Source organism: Pongo pygmaeus, chromosome 11, assembly GCF_028885625.2.
Source record: "Pongo pygmaeus isolate AG05252 chromosome 11, NHGRI_mPonPyg2-v2.0_pri, whole genome shotgun sequence".
In the NCBI taxonomy this organism is placed as follows: domain Eukaryota; kingdom Metazoa; phylum Chordata; class Mammalia; order Primates; family Hominidae; genus Pongo; species Pongo pygmaeus.
This window is the reverse complement of record NC_072384.2, coordinates 24,389,374-24,408,427: the sequence shown is the minus strand read 5'-3', so window position 1 is coordinate 24,408,427 and position 19,054 is coordinate 24,389,374. Positions and strand designations below refer to the sequence as shown.

Here is a 19,054-nt window from a genome sequence, read left to right as displayed (position 1 = left end):
CCTTGCCAATCAGAGTTGGAAGAGAAACTACGTTTCAGCGGAGTTTTTAAAAAAATGTACAGTTTGATAAAGTTTGACTTGTGTGTGCAAACCATCACCATAATCAAGATAATGGACATATCCATCATCCGCAGAAGTTTCCTCATGCCCCTCTGTAATCTGTCCCCCCACCACACCCCCTGGCCTTCCCTGGCAACCACTGATCTGCTGCCTGTCATTTTCCAGAGCTTATAAAAGTGGAACCATACAGGATGTCCTCATTTTTGTCTGGCTTCTTTCACCACAATTATTTTGGAATTCATCCATGTTACTGCACGTATCAATAGTTTATTCATTTTTATTGCTGAGTAGTAGTTCATCATACAGATATATCATAATTTGTTTATCCAGATGCCTGTTGATGGACATTTAGGTTGTTTCCAGTTTTGGGCTGTTACAAGGGAGACTGCTTTGACCATTTCTGTATAAGTCATTGTATGCACATATGCTTTCCTTTTCTCTTGGGTAAACATCAAGGAGTAGAATGCCTGGATCATACAGTAGGTGTGTCTGGGTCACAGGGTTGGTATATTTAACCTTTTTTTTTTTTTTTTTTAAAGACAGAGTTTCACTCTTGTTGGCCAAGCTGGAGTGCAATGGCGCAATCTTGGCTCACTGCAACCTCCGCCTCCAGGTGCAAACGATTCTCTTGCCTCAGCCTCCCAAGCAGCTGGGATTATAGGCACCCACCATGCCCAGCTAATTTTTGTATTTTTAGTAGAGACGGGTTTCACCATGTTGGCCAGGCCAGTCTTGAACTCCTGACCTCAAATGGTCTACCCGCCTTGGCCTCCCAAAGTGCTGGGATTACAGGCATGAGACACCACACACAGCCTATTTAACTTTTTAAGTAACCACAAAACTGTTTAATAAAGCAGCTGTACTATTTTATATTCCCACCAATGGTATATGAGAGTTCCATTCCTACCACATCCTAGGTAACACTTGGAATAGTTAGTCTTTTGAATTTTAGCCACTTTTATAGGTGTATAGTGATATATTATTGTGGTTTTAACTTGCATTTTCTTAATGACTAGTGATGTGATTCTTTTGGTGTGCTTTATTGCCGCCTGTATATTGTCTTTAGTGAAAAGTCTAAGAAAATCTTTTGCTCAATTTTTTTTTTAACATGGGTTGGTGATTTTCTTATTGCTCAGTTTTGAGAATTCTTTATATATTTTGGATAGAAGTCTTCTGCAGATATTCCAGCCTGTGGCTTATCTTTTCATTTTCCTAACAGTGTCTTTTGTAGACTAAAGGATTTTAGTTTTGATGAACTCCAGTTTATCAAATTTTTCTTTTATAGATCATGCATTTGGAATTGTATCTAAGAAATATTTGCCTAAATTGAAGTCACAAAGATTTTCTCTTATGTTTTCTTTTAAGAAGTATTAAAGTTTTAGGTTTTAAATTTAATATATGATATATATTAAATTAAGCTAATATTTGTATATAGTACAAAGTGTGTATCAAAGTTCTTTTAAAAAATTGTTCCAGCACCATTCGTTGAAAAGATTATTCTGTCTGCATCAAGTTGCCTTTGCACCTTTGTAAAAAATCTCCTTCCCATATATGTGTGGGCCTATTCTGGACTTTCTGTTCTGTTCTTTTGATCTATTTGTGTATATTGACACTGACAGCACACTTTCTTGGTTATTGTAGCTTTATAACAAGTCTTGAAGTCAGGTAGCTTAGCTCTCTAAGTATTCTTTTTCTTTTTCAGAGTTTGCATTCTAGGTCCTCTGCATTTTCATATGAATTTTGGGATCATCTTGGCAATCTCTCCAAAAACCCTGCTTTTAAGATTTTGATTGAAATTGTGGTGAATGTAGATGTATTTGGAGAGAATTGACATCTTAATAATATTGAGTAATCTGGCTCATGAACGAGGTATGTCCTTCCATTTATTTACATCTTCTTCATATTCTCCTAGCAATGTTTTATAACTTTTAGTGTACAAGTACTGTACATCTTTTTTCAGATTTATTCTAAGGTATTTTATGTTTTTTGATACTGTTGTATTATTTTAAAATTTCAATTTGCTAATATTAAAGAATATAATTGGTTTATGTATATTGCTTTTATATTCTGCTTTTTGTAGATTTTATCAGATTTTATACATAAGTGTTTGTGTCATCAGTGAATACAGATAGTTTTACTTCTTCCTTTATAATCTGAATTCCTTTTATTTAGTTTTTTGCCTTTCACTGGCTACAACCTGCAGTGCAATGTTGCCTAGAGGTAGTGAGAGTTCTTATTCTTATCTTGTTTTTGATCTTAGATTGGATAACATAATAAATTTCATTAATTGGTTTTCAACTGTTAAAACAATTCTTTAAAATTTCTTTTGTGTATTTTGAAGCTCTGTTATCAGGTGCACTGATGTTTAGGATTGTCATGGTATCAAATGACTTTCTTTATCATCTCTGCTAATATTCCTTGCTGTGGCTGCTTTTATGATTTTCTGTGGGTTTGTAGTTTTTATCAAATTTGGAAAATTTTTAGCTTTTATGTCTTTAAATGTTTCTTCTTCCTATCCTCTATGTTCTGTTTCTCCTTTGGGGACTCCAGTTACATGTATATTAGGCAGCTTGACGTTGTCCCACAGCTCATAAGCTCTTTTTTAATTGTTTTCTTCTGTTTATAATACCAGATAGTTTTTATTGCTATTTCTTCAAGTTCACAGATATTTTTTCTTCAGTGTCTAATCTACCACCAATTCCACCTAGTGATTTTTCATCTCTAGAAGTTTGATTGGGTCGTTTTATATCTTCCATGTCTCCACTTCACTCTTTGGACACAGGAATTCAATTATAACTACTGTTTTCATGCTCTCATCTGCCAATTCCAACATTTGTACCTGCTCTGGCTCAGTTTTGGTTGATGTTTATTTTCCTCATGTACTTTTCTGCTTTTTTTTGGCATGTCTGGTAATCTTTGCTAGATGCTAGAATATTGTAAGTTTTATCTTATTGGGTGTTGAATATTTTTGTCTTACTATAAATATTCTTGAGCTTTCTTCTAGGATTTGATTGATTTACTTGGAAAGTTTAATCTTTTTAGATTTGTTAGATGGGACCAGAGCCTAGGGCTAATAATTCCTTGCTATTGAGGTAAAATCCTTCAGAGTTCTCTACCCAAGGCTGTGTGACTTTTGAGTTTTCCAGTCTGGCTGGTGGGCATAGGCACTGGCCTTGTCTACACTGGGCACCCTTCCCTCTTATCCTCTCAGCTGGTTCTTTTCCTGGCCTTGGGGAAAGAACAGTATGTGCTGATTCTGTTCTGCAATGCTCCAGGAGGACCCCCTGCAAGCTCACCAACGTTCCCCTTCTGTTCAGCTTTTCCTGCTGGTCTGGTGTTCTGCCATGCAAAACCCTAGTTACCGTGGTCTCCCTCCCCTCCAACTCCATCTCCATCTCCTTAACTCAGGAATCCACCAGGCTCTGCTTGGGGTACCCCTCCCTGTGCCGTGGCCTGGAAACGCTCTCTGGACAGGAAGCTGGGGCAGGCTAAGGCTCACCTCTCTGGTTTTCGTTCCTTCATTGCCTGATGTTCATTGTCCTGAAAAGCCATCGTTTCCATGGTTTTGCTGGTTATTTGATGGTTTTGGGAGGGAGCTTACATCTGGTCCCTGTTATGCTATCTTGGCCGAAGCAGAGAGCTCACCTTGCACTTTTCTCACTAGCAGGGCCTTTCTGATTTTAAGTGGTGTAAATGCTCCACTGTAAGGATAGTCCTCACCCTGATGTGTTTATGACCTGACTGGAGAGGCTGGTGTGGCCGGCGGGTGTGAGGAGGGATGACTGGGGAGGGGCCTGAAGCTGACAGGGGCAGGGACATCTCACCACTTATCCAGGCCGCCTGGCCTTGAGGGACTAGGCCTCACAGAACAGCTGTGTGGGCTGGAGGTTTGCAGTTTACTCCTAGCACCACACACAATCTCAGCAGCTTTTCCGAGGGCTTTGTGCACAGCTGAGCGTGGGAGCTGCATCAGGGCAGAAAGCCCCAGAGTGCTCAGGCTTGCCAGCAAAGGCACTCTTCCACGATGCTGTCATGGGGAGAGGGGAAAGCGGAAGTGGGAAGGGCCTATGTGAATGGTGCTGGCTGGGAGGCCTGGCTTCCTCCCCCTGACCAGGCCTCTCAGACCTGGCTGCAGGACCCAGGACCCTCCCTTGTGAGGGAGTGCTGGGGCCTAGGCACAGATGTTCAGCCTGGGCCCCTGGCCTGCCTACATGCCTAGGAGAGGGGAAGCCACGGCCAGGCCCAAGGCCTAGACCCAGGGCTCCCTATAACGTCTGAGCTCAGCTACACAGTGGAAAATGGAAAATATCTGCTGGGCCTGCAGCCTTGGGTGGGGTGGCTGTAAATCATCCAGGAGGCTGTGAGAGCTGCCCTTGGGCCTCCTTGGCCTGGGGGTGAGGGCCGTGGGTGGGCCCTGGGGAGCCCACCATCCAAAGGTCAGGCCAGGCCAGCCGTGGGAGACAGAGTGAGGGTCAGCGGGCCCCAGAGACTGGCCACTCCTACCCTCTTGTTGCGCAGAAGGGGAGGGGCAGTGGTGGTGACTTTTCCAGGGACATACAGCCTGATCAAGGCTGAGGTGCAGCTGGCCTTCCTCTCCCCTCTGGAGGAAGTGGACACGATGACTGGGGGCCAGGCCCTTTCTGTGCCCAATCCTGCATGATCTTCCCTGCACCCTCCCCCACCCCCACACTGGCAGGTTTCCTTTTGTTCATGGAGCTGTGGTTGGCTGTGTGAAGTCTCTCGAGCAAATGCAGCGGCAGAGCTGGTCTGAGAATGTAGGAACAAACAGACTCAGTTTCTCTTATGCTCTCACTCAGTCAACACAGAAAACATGTGTGACCAAATGTGTGGGGGTTTTTCTGTATACCCACGGCAAGCAAGCAAGCATTTCTGCCGTGAATACCAGCTAGGTGTCCTCCAATTCAATTCAGTTTTGACCCTGTCTACCTGGAGACAGCATCAGATCCCACAGGTTGAAGAGCTCAGTCCCACAAGACCGCCCCTACTTCAGATGCCAGTCTCAAGTACAGGTTCTTCAACTACCTGTGCTTCTGACTAACCAGCTATAAATCTGGGTTCCCATGCCCTCTTCCTTGGGCTTGATTAATGTGCTAGAACAGCTCATAGAACTCGGGAAACACTTCTGTTTACTGGCTCATTGTAAAGAATATTACAAAGGATAAAGGTAAAGAGATGCACAGGGTGAGGCATGGGGGGTGGTGCAGAGCCTGCATGCCCTTCTGGGTGCACCACCTGTTAGGAACCACGTGCTCAGCTATCTCTGGAAGCTCCTGAACCCAGTCCTTTTGGGTTTTTATGGAGGCTTCATTACATATGCATGACTGATTAAACCATTGGCCATTGGTGATCAACTTAACCTTCAGCCCCTCTCCCTGCCCCGGAGGTTGGAGGTAGGGCTGAAAAGTCCTAACCCTCTCCTCTGCCTTGGATTTTCAGGTGACCAGCTTCCATCCTGAAACTACCTAGGGCCTACCTAGTTACAGTCAACTCGTCAGCATACAGAAAGACACTCATTTCTCTGGAGATTCCAAGGGTTTTATGCCAGGAAACAGGAAGACTAAATATGTATTTTACAAAATATATATTTTACACTATCACAGCTGGACAGTTCAGCCTGTGTGTCCTCAGGTGAGAGACCCGTGGGAGCTCTTGGATGAGGGAGGGGCTTTAGCCCTGGGGCTGCCCCTTGTGAGATTCCCCAGTAGCATCCCCCAGCCTCCCTCCCTGCAGTGTTGGGTAAACCTCCCAAGGGCAGGGATGGGCCAGCTCTGCCGCTTCAGCGGAGGCCCTGGCCCCTGTGGGCCTCAGTTGCTGTCTCTGTCTGATGAATGGGATGTGTTAGATAGTCTGGGGCCCATCCCAACTGTACAACTTCTCGGAGGCTCTCCCTTTTTCCTGGGATATAGGTCCTCCTAGGAATGCCAGGCCAGTGGGGTGGTCTTATGTGGGGTCCAAGGAGGTCTGGGGCCTCCCAGGTGCCATCGCTGTGCTTTTGCGGGAAAACTGAAAGTCTGAACCTTCCCAGGACTGGAAGGGACAAGTGATTTCTCAGGAAGTGGAGGCAGGGTGGACCCTTCCCCGGGCCTGGAGTGACTTCTGGAGGTTGTGTTAGGAGATTTGGGGGACTCTTCCCCTTTGGCACTTGTATGTAGAGACATATCTTTAGATGTTTCTGGGGAGGTGACCAAATTTGAATCATCACCTGAGCTCCTTGGTGATTTGTCTCAAGCCAGGGATGCAGCGCCCCCCGTCTGCCTGCCCGCATGCTTGGTGCCGCTGAGCCTTGGTTAGCTCTTGGACCACAGAAGTCAATCTTTTCCAGTGGCTCAGGCCTCATCTCTGTCCCTTTTGGCTCTTTTTTCTCATGCCCCAAAGTTCGGTGATGTCTGCCTCCTTGCAAAAATCAAAACAAAACTGTCATAATGTTTGCAGGTCCTTGTGGAATGCCACCCTTTAATTCCTCTTCATTAGGCATGCTTTTCTCCTCCAAGCCTGTCCTGAGAAGGTTCTCCTGACCCTGAACGCCCTCTTGCGCAATCCTGCTGGGCAGCCCAGTGACTGTGAGGTCTGCTGAGGCCGGCCTTGTCTTGCGCAGGAAAAGCAGGGCGGGAAGGAGAGCAGAGTGGCTGGGCCTGGACCACACTTTGGGGTTGCTGCAGTGAATGCTGTGGCCAGACATTTCTTTCCATCTATGGCTGGTTTGGATCTTGGTGTAGTTTCACAGGTTTTCAAAATAAAGGAGAATGAGGTGGCAGGAGAAAGGCAGGTGGCCAGGGATGAAGATCACCTTGTTTACCAGACTCTACTGGCTGCATTCAGGCTAGATTCTGGGCTAGATGGGAAAACTTGGGGCTTGACCCAGGGATGGGGACATATGGGCTGGGTGGGGACATAAGTGGACCTGAGTGGAGTGAAGAACCGGGAAAGCGGCCCTGGGCTTGTTGAGATCCCAGAGCCCAGGAGGTGAGACCGAGGATTCTCACGGCCCAGCCCAGGAGGTGAGACCAAGGATTCTCACGGCCCAGCCCCGTGGGTGAGACCAAGCATTCTTATGGCCCAGCCCAGGGGGTGGCTGCTTCTCTCCCTGTTCTTTTCTCTCCACCTCAGATTCGCTCTAGACAAGGTGGACAGAGGAATTTGCAACTGGAACCCAGAGGGGGTGTGTGTGCAGAGGTGGAGGGCGTAGTGGGATAGAGAGGGCTAGGAGGAGTGTGGAGACAGAGGCAGAAGGGTCTGGGGGGTCAGGGGTTGGGAGAGTACTTAGTCCCAGCCTGGGAGAGCCACCTCCCCTGCCTCCCTCAAGCTGCCGATCCGTTGTTTGCTCCTCCGGCTTCCTGCCTGCCCCATGGTGCCGGGAAGGAGCAGCTTGTGCCATTCCAGGATGCCAGGCCCTTCTCTCCCCAGGGCTCTGTGTTGCTCCAGTGCCAAGGACAGCTTTCTTGGTGTATGGCCTGGGGCAGGGACAGGAGCTCTGGGGAGGCAGTGATTGCTTGTGGGGAGATTCTGCACCCTCTTGGTCCTTGGCCAGAGGGAGAAGCCTCCAGAAAAGGGTTGTTTCCCTTCTGCAGGGGCAAATTAGAACATTAGGCAAAAGTACAGAGTGAGTCCCCAGTGCTGCTTTGCTTCAGCACAGCTGATGGCAGACATCCAGATAATGAGATGCACCCACGGAGCCGGGCAGTTCTGGTGCCACACTCTGCTGGGGGCACAGGGAAGTGGCTGCCACCCATACCCAGGGACATAATGAGACCGAGTAGCCCAAGCTGGTGGCAGTCATGGCCTCTAAGGAGGGGTCTCCGGCTTAGGGGTTTCTACTGGGGCAGGGTCCCTGGCTCTGGGGGATGGATGGGCCTGAGGCTGGCCTTTGCAAGGGATCAGAGCTTGCTAGGGACTTTGCCTGTGTTTCTCATTGAGTGACCTCAGCACCTAACTTGCGTGGTGGTTCCTGCTGGTAGACCTGTTTCAGAGATGAAGAAATGGAGGTGCCACATCCTGAAGGATCCCATCTGGGACCACACAGCTGTAAGCCTGCCCGCTGGAATTTGCAGGCAGGTTGGCTGGTGCCAAGGCTGGGCTCTCTCCCCAGTACCAGGGTCCACAGCTGAGTGACTGAGACAGGCAGGAGGAGAGTCCCAGGAAGGGGCAGGTCCCAGGAAGGCACAAACACACCTCTTCCTTATAGCTGGTGGAGAGCCCTGTCTCACCTGCAACAGACTCAGCCATCCCCTTCCTGTGCCTCCGCATCTCCCTGAGAAAGTCACAGGCCTCCCCATCGAGAGTGTCGAGGGCCTGCCACTAGCATAGGCTCAGCACCGGCCCCCAGGCCCTGGCCCCTGTCTTTGCCCATCCCACCATGAAAGGAAGGCCTGCAGAGACGTGGCTGGGCCTGGCTGCCTTGGGGGCTTGGCTTCTTTCCCTTTAGTGAAGGCATGGGGCTAAGGAGACATCTGAGGGCCCTTGGTTCAGAAGTGGACAGAAGTGGAGTCTTGAGCTGAGTGTTGTGAAGTTTCGGCGCTGGAGGGATCCGAGGAGGAAAGGCTTCAGTGGCTGGGGACTCGGGAGGACTGTGAGGCCAAGGTTAGGGGTTGGCAGGATGAAGAGAAGGACAGGGCTTTCCAGATGGGGGACCACATGGGCAAAGCCCTGGGAGGTTCTGGAGCCTGGCATACTCGGACTGAGGGGCAGCCCTGCCCCCTCTCTGTTTCCCACTGTGCTCTGTTGTTACCTGGACTTGTCTTGGGTTCTCTGAATGTGCCCTTCCTGCCCCCACCACAGGCCCAGTTGGCCATGCCCTTTCTTGTGCCTCCCTGTCCTCCAGGTCTGACTCCTATCAGATTGCTGCCATGCTTTTGATGGATTAACTGGCTCTCAGATCTCTGTGTTTTCTTTACCTAAAGGAGCCCCTGTCCATTATCAGTGTTTGCTGAATAAACGATTGAATGAATGAATCAGTGGATGGATGCATAGATGGATAGATGGAATGGATGGACACATTTGTTGGATTGAGGGGACTTGAAGACCTCCACAGTGGCAGGGCCACTAGGCAGAGAAAGCCTGGGGAAGTGGGGATGAAGGGAACTGTCTCTTGGCAAGAATCTGATCCATCACTGTGGATGGGCTTGTCCTGAGCAGCAGGCTTGGTGGCAGCCAAGACCAGGCATCCAGTGGATGCTCTGGGGGGCTCACTGCTGTCTGGCCCTTAGGGAATGCTGTAGGGGCCAGCTCAGAAACCCCGTGTGCTGTGGGTCCATCTACCCACTCCCCTGCAGACAGAGGGGCCTGCCTTCTACTCACAGCCCTCTGGGCAGAATGACAAGAAGCCACACCCTGTAGCCATTGTGCCCTCTTGCCCCACGCCCAGAAGCATTGCTGGGTTCTCAGGACCGCTTTGCTGAAGGGGTGGAGCATGGACTGGGCCTGCCACTGATGTGTCTGTGGGTGGGGCTGTGAAAGGCAAGTCAGGACTAAAAACAAAATTATTTTCAGAAGTTTTGGGGCAGGATCCATCAAAGGAGTGGGTTTTGTCAACAAGTAGGCCTTTTATGCTTCCCAAGCCAGCCAGGGATTTGCGAAGCCAGTGTGTCCAGGGAGATAATTGCATAGCCCTGTGGGGACATCTCCCTCTAAGAACTTTCCTACCAGGTCCCAAGAAGAGCCACACTGGTGATGTGGGCCCTCCATGTCCCCCAGACCTTGTGCACTGGGCAGAAGCCCCCTGGGTTCTCCTGCATTGTCACCTGGACATGCCTGCTGACTCTCAGGGCTTCAGGGAGGGTAGGCTCTGCCCTGATGGCACTGGGCACAGAAGAGGCGCCAGCGAAGTGGCAGAGCTGACTGGCGGGCTCGTGGCGCAGCCGGAGGCTGCAGGGGACACCTTCCACTGTGCTGGGGCGGGAGGTCACAGGATCTCAAGACTGTCCACAGGAGACCCAGAATTCACCTCCAGGCAGTCAGGAGCAGGGTTTCTGGTTGTAGCTTCTTGACACACTTGTGAGATGTATCCCCAGCAAATTGCTAAGCTAGGTAAACTTCAGGTCTTTCTGTGAATGCTTTAATCTTTTAAAAAAAGAACTGATTACTTCCAGGTTTGCCTTTTCATGTCACCCTGACTTGTAGCCCTTACTTGAGTGGGAGTGAGTGTCCGGGTCACAGCTGGGTATTGGAGGGACCATTGGCTGCAGGCAAGCCTGGCTTGGTGTCCTTTGCTGTGTGTTGTAGAAGGGAACAGCGTTGCCCAGAGTTTGCTTTTCACTCCCCTTTGCACAGGCTGCTGCAGGTAGAAAGGGCTGGGGTCCATGTGAATTTGGGAGAAGCCACATGCTCTGTGGTTTTTCCAGATGTTAAAAGTGTGTGTTGCTATTTTGAAGACTGAAAAATCCTGCAGTAAAGAAACTTTTTGCATGTTTGCCCAGCATTTCTAAAATTCACATAACGTGGAACATCTGACTGGGAACAGGAAGCTGTTGTGTCCCAGAGCTCTGTGCTTGTCTGATAAAAGGCTTCTGAGTTAGCTCTAGTGTCTTCGTGTTAGCTCTGCCTTTGTGTCTCTTGAGGAAATGGAGAGCTGTAACATTTTGTTCGTTTGTTCACCGTCCATTCATGCAGCATTTGCCCAGCAGAAGTGGCAGAGGTGGTCATCACTCGTCTTCCCATATGTGGTGAGCGCCACCTTAGTTCCAGGCACCATGACTACTGCCCTCCCTTCCTCCTACCCCCTTCAGGAGGCTTTCCCTGAACCTCCCCCTGCCCCTGGGGCTGAGAGCTCTTCTCTGCTGGTCCCGTTGTCTCTCCAGACCCCAGTCTGGGATCCCTGGGCCTCTCTCATGTGCCCTCAGGGCACAAAACCCCACTTCACACCCTGAGCCCAGTCCAGTCCTAGATGCCACTGGGAGAGGGCAGACGGGCCACCTGTCCTTTTCCCTGCACTTCTAGGGACAGAGTCTCCCTGGGCTGCACAGCTGATGGCTGACTTTGGTGGTGGCCTCTTCATGTCTTTGCATGAGGCCAATCCCGGAGGTATGAATAAGTGGCTAAAGAGCGATCAACCCAGGGGAGTCAAATGCAGTAACTGGAGGCAGCAAGAAGGCCTGGTGTTGGGAGAGCCGGAACAGAGGGCTGCCAAGGGAGAGGGCCGGCTGGCTTTGTGCCCACACGACTGGGCAGGGGGCTGGTCTGTACCCAGGCCAGGGCTGGAAGGGCCCCTCAGGATCTGGTTCAGGGGTGTGCCTGAACCTTTCCCCTGCCTGCCAGTGACACCTTGGAGCTGACGCCCCCTCCATCAGGGCCCATTAGGGCAGGTCTGGGGAACAGGCTTCAGGGAGACAGGAGATTCTGCAGGGTGGGATGGGCCCCCTTGGCCTAGCAAAGCTCTTTCTCCATTGCAGTCAGGTGGAGGTGAGAAGAGCCCATCAGGCGTCTTTGAGACCGCTGTCTCCTTGTGTTTTTGAAGTTCGCTGCCTGATTTCCTTTTGGCATGCGCTAAGGCGGCTGCAGGAGACTCAGGGAATGAGATAGGAGATGTTGATGTGAAGAGAGAATGTGGAATTTAAAGAGCAGCAGAAAAAGCACTCCTCCTGGAATCCAGACAGCATTTGTCACAGTGATATCGCCTGTTTTCTAAACAAAAGTCCTTCTGTGGGCAAGGTCTCGGAGATGTCTGGAGCTCTTGCCCAGCTCCCCTCTTGCGTGGCTGGATCGCGTTTCCTTGCATCACGATGGGGAGGGTTCAGAGGTTCACACGGCAAGGCTGGGGCTGGGATGAGTTATCCCTGCTGTTCTTCAGCATGTCTGCAGCCAGTTGACCCTCTGTGACCTCGCAGCCTTCGGTCCAGCTGCGGCGCCTCAGTTTGGACACATCAGTCTCTCCAGGAAATGCAGCGGGCAAGCGCGTCACTTCCTGCCACCCAGGCAGTGTGAAGAGCATCCAGCATGCCCTCGCAGGTCCCATAACATGCCCATCCACTGGACGGAAAGGGCCTCATGCCCCTGGGGCTGACCCTAGGCTCCCCACCTGTGGAGGGAAGGTGGCTCCTGGAGCATTTTCTGGGCTGGAGAGGGTTGTGGGGGAAGCCCTTGAGTAGAAGGGTATGGAGGCTGCCCTGGGCAGAGAAGAAAAGGCAGTGGTCAGGAGGGACCACACCACAGAAATGGAAAAGAAAGGCCCTCCCCTGATAGCCTGAGGTTCTGTGTTCACCAGAAGCAGGAAGAAGCCAGGAGGTGGTGAGGGCAGCGGAGGAGCATTAGCTCTACGCTCAGACTGGCCTGGTGGCATCCTGGCTCTTCTGTTTAAGGTCTTTATGCCCCAGTTTCTGCATCTGTAAAATGGGGACACAATGGTGAATCCTTGCAGGGTGATTTTTAGGAGTCACTGAGAAAACATGACATGAGAGAGTTGACATTAAAGAAACCAGTGGCCATCATCATTATATTATTATGTGAGTAGATTCTTAAGAGTTCAGTGAAATTCCTGGGACTGATTCCAGAGGCTGTACTTGGGGCAGTTCGCTGTGGAGGGCCTGTTCCCAGGTCTGCAGTGTCACTGGGCAGGGACCATGACAGGGCAGCTGGAGAGAGGCTGGGGAAACCGACAGGGTCAGACCAAGGCCACACCTGTGGGAATGTGGACACCTGGCTTTTGGTCCCCTTAGCTGCCCAGGGCTATAATCATGCCCTTCTCTTGTGGTTTTTCAAGTGTGAGGTGCGAAATTGCCGGGAAGGCCCGACAGACATACAGCAGGCTCTAACCAACCTCTACACAACTTGTTCTTTCCTCCAGAGGGGCTGGGCTTGCCTGCCTTCAAGGCAAGAGCTGGGGCCCTGTGGAAGCCGCCTCCTTGCTGGGAGAGACTAGGCCAAGCAGAGCCTGGGGCCCCTGTGGAGATTGCCGCCAGCACTGATCGCTTTTCCAAGGGTAGAGCCGAGTGAGAGGCCGGGCTCTTGGATGTGCTGAGCAGGGTGCAGGGCTGGGTGCTGGTGGCTGGAGTCTGGCGCTGGGGGCGGGGGCGGGTGGCAAGCATGTTCAGTGGGGATGTTTTTATTCACACTCGGCCTCTGAGGAGCCAAGCCCCCTCTCCCAGTCTGCCGCTGGTGAGAGGGTCAAACAATTATGGGTCTCCTCATTTCCAAGCCAACTGGGAAATTAAGTCGCATCTCCATCAGAGCGCTATTAGTAATTTTCAAGAAAGAGGTAATTGAAAAGAAACTTTTTAATACACTCATCAAATTGGCACAGGGGCACAGGAGCAGCGGGAGCATCTCTCCACCATCTCCCTGCGCCCCCCTCTCTGAGAGGCCATGCCCCTCTGCCCAGCCCCCACTGCCTCGCCTGGGTCACCCTGCCCCAGCCGCAGTGGCCTGCGTGGGCTCTGGCCCCACCTGGGTGTCAACCCAGGCCCTTGTCCAGCAAGCCAGCTGTGTGACCCTTGGCAAGTTCTTTGCCTGTCTGTGCCTCTTGTCTTCATCTGGAAAAGCAGACTTCAGTACCACTTCAATTCCCATAGACATTGTGCTGTGGGAGGGAGATAAATCTAGGAAGTGCAGACCCCTGTCACATCAGAAGGACTCGATGCCTGGTGGCTGCCACCACTGCCATCCTCACCCCCCACCACAGTCAGTGCTGCTGATACTCCTCAGAGTTCAGTTCATGTCTGTCCCGACACTCCTGGAACCTCAAATCCACCCCAGGCTCTTCTTCCCCAAACTATTTTTACTCTTGTCTGAAGCTCACATTTGGCATATTTTTAAAATTAAAAGCTGCAGCATCTACCCTGGAATAGCAGTATTTCTACTAGCACTGATGATCACAGGAGCCCGCCTTTACCTGGCGTCGGCTGCCAGGCCCTGTGCTCAGAGCCCCTGTGCCTTTTCCATTCAGTCCTCACAGCTGCCCTATGCGGTGGGCGGATTTATCCCCGTCTCAGAGGAAGCACTGAGCCAGAGAGGAGAAGCGCGCTCAGAGCTGGGGTTCCTGGCGAGGCCACCGAGCTCTGCTTGCAGGGACTTTCCATGGGAAGGTGGGCTACTGTGGGTGGGCCTGTTGAACTGCAGGCGAGAAACTGTGTTTTCTGTCCAGCTGGCCTGCAGGCTGAGAGAGGGTGGAGACCACAAAACTCGCTTCTGGGCCGCTGCTGTGAACAGAAGGGGCTCCGTCTACACAGTGACTTGTTGCACAATGAGGGGCCATTCTCCAATGCCTTTGGCATGACCTGAGCACTCTGCGTCCCTCTGAGCTTGTCTCCTCAACTATGGAAGGGAGGTCCTGTTGGTGCCTCATAGGGAGTCTCGAAGATGAAATAATAGTAGCGGCTTGGACAGCCCATCCTCCCCTGCCTTGCCTGGCTGGATGAGCCCTGGAACTTGCTCAGACCTCTGGTCCTGCTCCCAGGATGTCAGGGACTGGGTCAGCCTCCTCCTGCCTGAAAGAGGCCCCTGCCTCTGTGTGTGTGTGTGTGTGTGTGTGTGTGTGTGTGTGTGCACGTGTGTGCATGTGTGCACCCTGCTCCACTCTGCCCCACCAGAAGTAGGCAAGTTCTGGGGGTGGGCTGTCTGGAAGGGTGGTGGGCTGGCACTGTTTGACAGATTGGTGGTGAACCTGGGGAGCTGACCATTCTTTTAGCTCTTCATTCATTCAACCAGGAACTTTGACAGCCTTCCCCAGGCTGGCCAGGGCCTATTCCTGTGGCTTCTCAGTGATGAAGACTTGACAAGGATCCTCATTTGAAAACGATCCAACAGCAAGAGCATCTCTGACAGGAAGTAGCTCCTTCCTCCCAAAGAGCACTGCTCACCTCCAGAATCCACTCTCTCTGGAGCCCCCACTTGGTGCCCAGCCTGGTGGTCTGGCACTAGCTCCCACCGCCAGTGTTGACTGAATGAAAGGACAAAGCTGTAGATGGGAGGAATGGAGGAAAATCAGGAGAGGGCTAAAGCACACAGGCCCCTAACTTTTTGGTGAGCCCACGGCCAGTGTTGGGCAGCAAGCACTGTCCCAGTCCAGTGGGCCCTTTCTGCTGCAGGATGGGGGATTCCAGGGTTCCATGGGTGCCGGGGCCTGGGGGCATCCCCTGAACCTCAGTGCCCTGTGCATTTAGCTCCTTCTCTCCTGGAAGTTGTCTCTGCAGAAGGACCCCTCCAGGCCCTAGAGACCTGGCCCAGCCCTCCCAGCTACTGGGGGATTGTCCATGCTCACCTTAGGTGACAATCAGGGTTTAACACTAGGTCCTTCTAGGAAATAACTTACAGAAGGCAAGCTCAGAGTCTTGCCCCTGCAGTGCTCATGCATGTGCGTGCATGCTGTACACATGTGCTGTGCGGCTATGTGAAAGCGTGTGTGTGTTTGGGCACATATGTGAATGTAGGGGTGTGTCTGTGACTGCTTCTGTGTGCATGTGCTTTCATCTGTATGTGAGTGCATTTCTGAGTGTGCATGTGTTTGGGAATGTGCGTCTCTGCCTGTTTGGGAGTGTGCGGCTCTGCCTGTTTGGGAGTGTGTTGGGAATGTGTGTCTGCTTGTGCATGGGCCTTAAGTGTGTGGAAGTTTGGGTGCACAAACACTGTGTGTGTGTGTGTGCGCATGTGCATGTGTGGGCACAGCCTCTAGAAGGCAGCATGACTGGACGGGTCCCGACTGACAAGTAGGTGGCTGCTGCCTCCTGTCCCCCTCCCCTCATTTTGGCCCTGCAGAAGGAGGGAGCTGCCTGGGTCATGCTGACTGAGAAGAAGCCTGGTACTCAGTTCTCCTGGCCCCAGCCCCTAGTAATACTCCCTGTTTCCAGGTTGTATTCAGGGGTCCAAATCACATAGAATATAGCTTGGCGGCTCCTAGAATTGAACACCTCAGTGGCCCCATATAAGGCTTCCATGTTCCCAGCACCCAGCTCCAAACACAAGCACATCCACTGTTCTCCCTGATGGCTGGCTTTCCATCCCCCAACCCCAGCCTCCTCCTGTCCAGGCCTTGCCTGGCTGTCTCTTGCTGGAATGCCTCGTCTGCCCCCATCTCCTACCCTTCCATGCCCTGTGGTGGGTCCCTGAGCACTGGGCCCAGCTTCAGGACCCATGGTGGTTTAGCTGTCCGTCTTCCCAGTTGGACCAGGAGTGCACTGAGGGTGGGAGCAGTGTTTTGTGTGTGTCTCGTCTTGGTGCCTGATGCAGGCATCAGGGGACCCAGGAGCTGTTGCTGATCACTGGATGACACCAGGGAGGATGCTCTGTATTTGGGATTTGGGCTGCCAGTGCTGGACGACAGCCACACGCTGCCTGCTTCCTGACAGCCAGGAATGATGTGAGGTGGGACACGGGTGCAGTTTCTGGCTTGCCTGTCTCCTGCTCTGAGGTCTTGGGCAAGGCAGTGAACCTCAGGGACCCTCAATTTCCTCATTGTGAATTAAGCTGGTAGCACAGAGCATTGTGCAGCTCAGGGATGGTCACCAATGGAAAGTGCTCAGCAGCGGGCCAGGTGCCTGGTGGGTGTTCTCAAAGTATAATGATTATGTTTGGGCTCAGCCATCAGTGCTGACCACCTACTCTCCAGGCTGCTGGGACCTGGTGGAAGGGGCCTCCTCTGCATGCCCACCACACAGTCCACACCCTTAGACTCCCACCTGCCGAGCCTGAGTTAACTCTTTGAGCTCAGAGCCTGGTTATGACATCCATCTTTGCCCCACTTGCCCAGGCCCAGACTCACCAGGAATCTGCATTTTGCCTGGCCGCTTGTGACTCTGTGGCAGTGAATCAGAGACTTTTGGAAAGCCTGCCAGAGTGAACCTGAAAGGCAGCCATGGATACCACCCTGGGGTACGCTGGTGGGCTCTGTGTGTGATCCTGCTTTGCAGGATCTCAGCCCTCTCCACTGTGCTCTGCATGAGGAGGCGGGCCGGTGCAGAGGGTGGTGGCAGCAGCTCAGGCAGGACCCTTCCCTGTGTCGCTCAGCCCATTGGCAGGTGTCCAGCGCGTGCCGCTTGGGTTCAGCACTCTTCTGGGCCCAAGGAATGAGAGCTATGCTGTGCGATTGGGGCAGACACTTGCCTTGCTCCTCACCAGCTCTGTGACCTCGGGTAAATGGCTTCATGTTTCTGAGGCTTGGCCTCCGCATCTGTAAAATGACTGGTGAGGCTGGCTGTTTTCCAAGCATCCTTCCTTCCAACTTAGAGTTCTTGATTCTAAGAGGTCGATCAAAGGCCTTCCTTCTCAAAGACTTTTGCCATCTTCTGTGAAGACAGGACATATGCTGTTGAAAGCCAGTGCTCTGGGAGAGTAGTGTGACTAAGTGCGGCTCTGACTGCCGTTCCAGTCGGGAGGCTGTGAGTCACTGGGCTGGAGCCCAGAGCTGTCTTAGGGGGCCTTCTGCCTGTCCCAGCCTTAGGCTGTCTGATGCAGACCTTGTGGCCACAGGGGCTGTGACTAGCAGCATTCAGATGCTCAGCCAAGCACTGAGTCTTCTGCCTTCCAGAGGGGCCACTGGGCTTGCTGGACCAGGACTCCTCAAAGTTAGAAGGGGAGTGGAAGCCAGCGACCAAGTAGGTGGTGTGGCCCTGCCCCCTTCCTCCGTGGCCGACGCCCACGGTGCTTGCAGACCGCACAGTCGTATTTTATGCCTCCAGTGCTTGAATTTGTATAACTCTCTCCTGACTGGCCTCCCTGCTGCCAGGCCACCCTTGTTTTCGGAGTGACCCCTGTCAAATGCTGTGAGGTCATGCTACTCCCTGACTTAAACTCCCATTGCCCAATGCACACACATGGAGGGGAATGCAGGGTGATGGAGGGTAGGTTTTGTCTCTGTGCTAGGGCAGTTTGATTGATAGAGATTGCCTGGGGCCCTGAATGAGAAGGACCCCAAGGGCTGCTGGGAAAAGCACTGTGATTGATTAGCAATGCCTGCCTTGGACCAGGAGAGGGTAGACAGTGCTTGTCCTGTGTGAACCTCAAGACTGGATGCCATTCAAATTCTTGGGTAACCTGCAAGGTCTCCTTTCTCTGAGGAGCCTTCCCTCCCCATCTCCAGCTCCCCAAGACTCAGCACCCTGTTCTGCAAGTCACTATTGGTCTTGTGTTTTGTTTGTTTGTTTCCACTCAGCAAGCCTCCGGAGGTCATAGAGCACACTTGTTTTGCTCTCTATAGAGGCTGGTGTGGAGCCTCGCAGCCAGGGAGCGCACCAACACCATCAATGGCAGAGGGAATGTTTTAACTCTGAGTCCCCGGGAGCACCCCGGCTGCCCACTCCTGGCTGAATGATAGGAAGGCGCCCTGCTGAGCCCTTTGGGCCTGGCCGTAGGCCCAGAGGTTTCCAGATCTGCCTGCCTGACCCTTGGCCCTTGCTGGAGAGGGCGGAATGAATATCTTCTGCTGTGGACAAATGTTTTAGAGTATATTTCTTTTTTTATTATTATTATTATACTTTACGTTTTAGGGTACATGTGCATAATGTGCAGGTTAGTTACATATGTATACATGTGCTATGCTGGTGTGCTGCACCCATTAACTCGTCATTTAGCATTAGGTATATCTCCTAATGCTATCCCTCCCCCCTCCCCCAACCCCACAACAGTCCCCAGAGTGTGATGTTCCCCTTCCTGTGCCCATGTGTTCTCCTTGTTCAATTCCCATCTATGAGTGAGAACACGCAGTGTTTGGTTTTTTGTCCTTGCGATAGTTTACTGAGAATGATGATTTCCAATTTCATCCATGTCACTACAAAGGACATGAACTCATCATTTTTTATGGCTGCATAGTATTCCATGGTTATATATGCCACATTTTCTTAATCCAGTCTATCATTGCTGGACATTTGGGTTGGTTCCAAGTCTTTGCTATTGTAAATAGTGCCACAATAAACATACGTGTGCATGTGTCTTTATAGCAGCATGATTTATAGTCCTTTGGGTATATACCCAGTAATGGGATGGCTGGGTCAGATGGTATTTCTAGTTCTAGATCCCTGAGGAATCGCCACACTGACTTCCATAATGGTTGAAC

At 51.5% G+C, this 19,054-nt stretch overlaps 1 protein-coding gene across 7 annotated transcripts in view; it reads left to right on the top strand.

The window, feature by feature from the left end:
* Nucleotides 1–19,054, top strand: part of GLI2 (GLI family zinc finger 2) — a 257,249-nt gene that overhangs the window by 18,740 nt on the left and 219,455 nt on the right. For 2 of the 7 annotated variants that reach the window (XM_063647352.1, XM_063647348.1), the window contains exon 1: nt 1,783–1,929. The exons of the other annotated variants lie outside the window; for them this stretch is intronic. The gene's annotated coding sequence lies outside the window, so the exon portion shown is untranslated. Of the gene's footprint in view, nt 1–1,782; nt 1,930–19,054 lie in introns of those variants that run through there. 7 annotated transcript variants of the gene reach the window in all.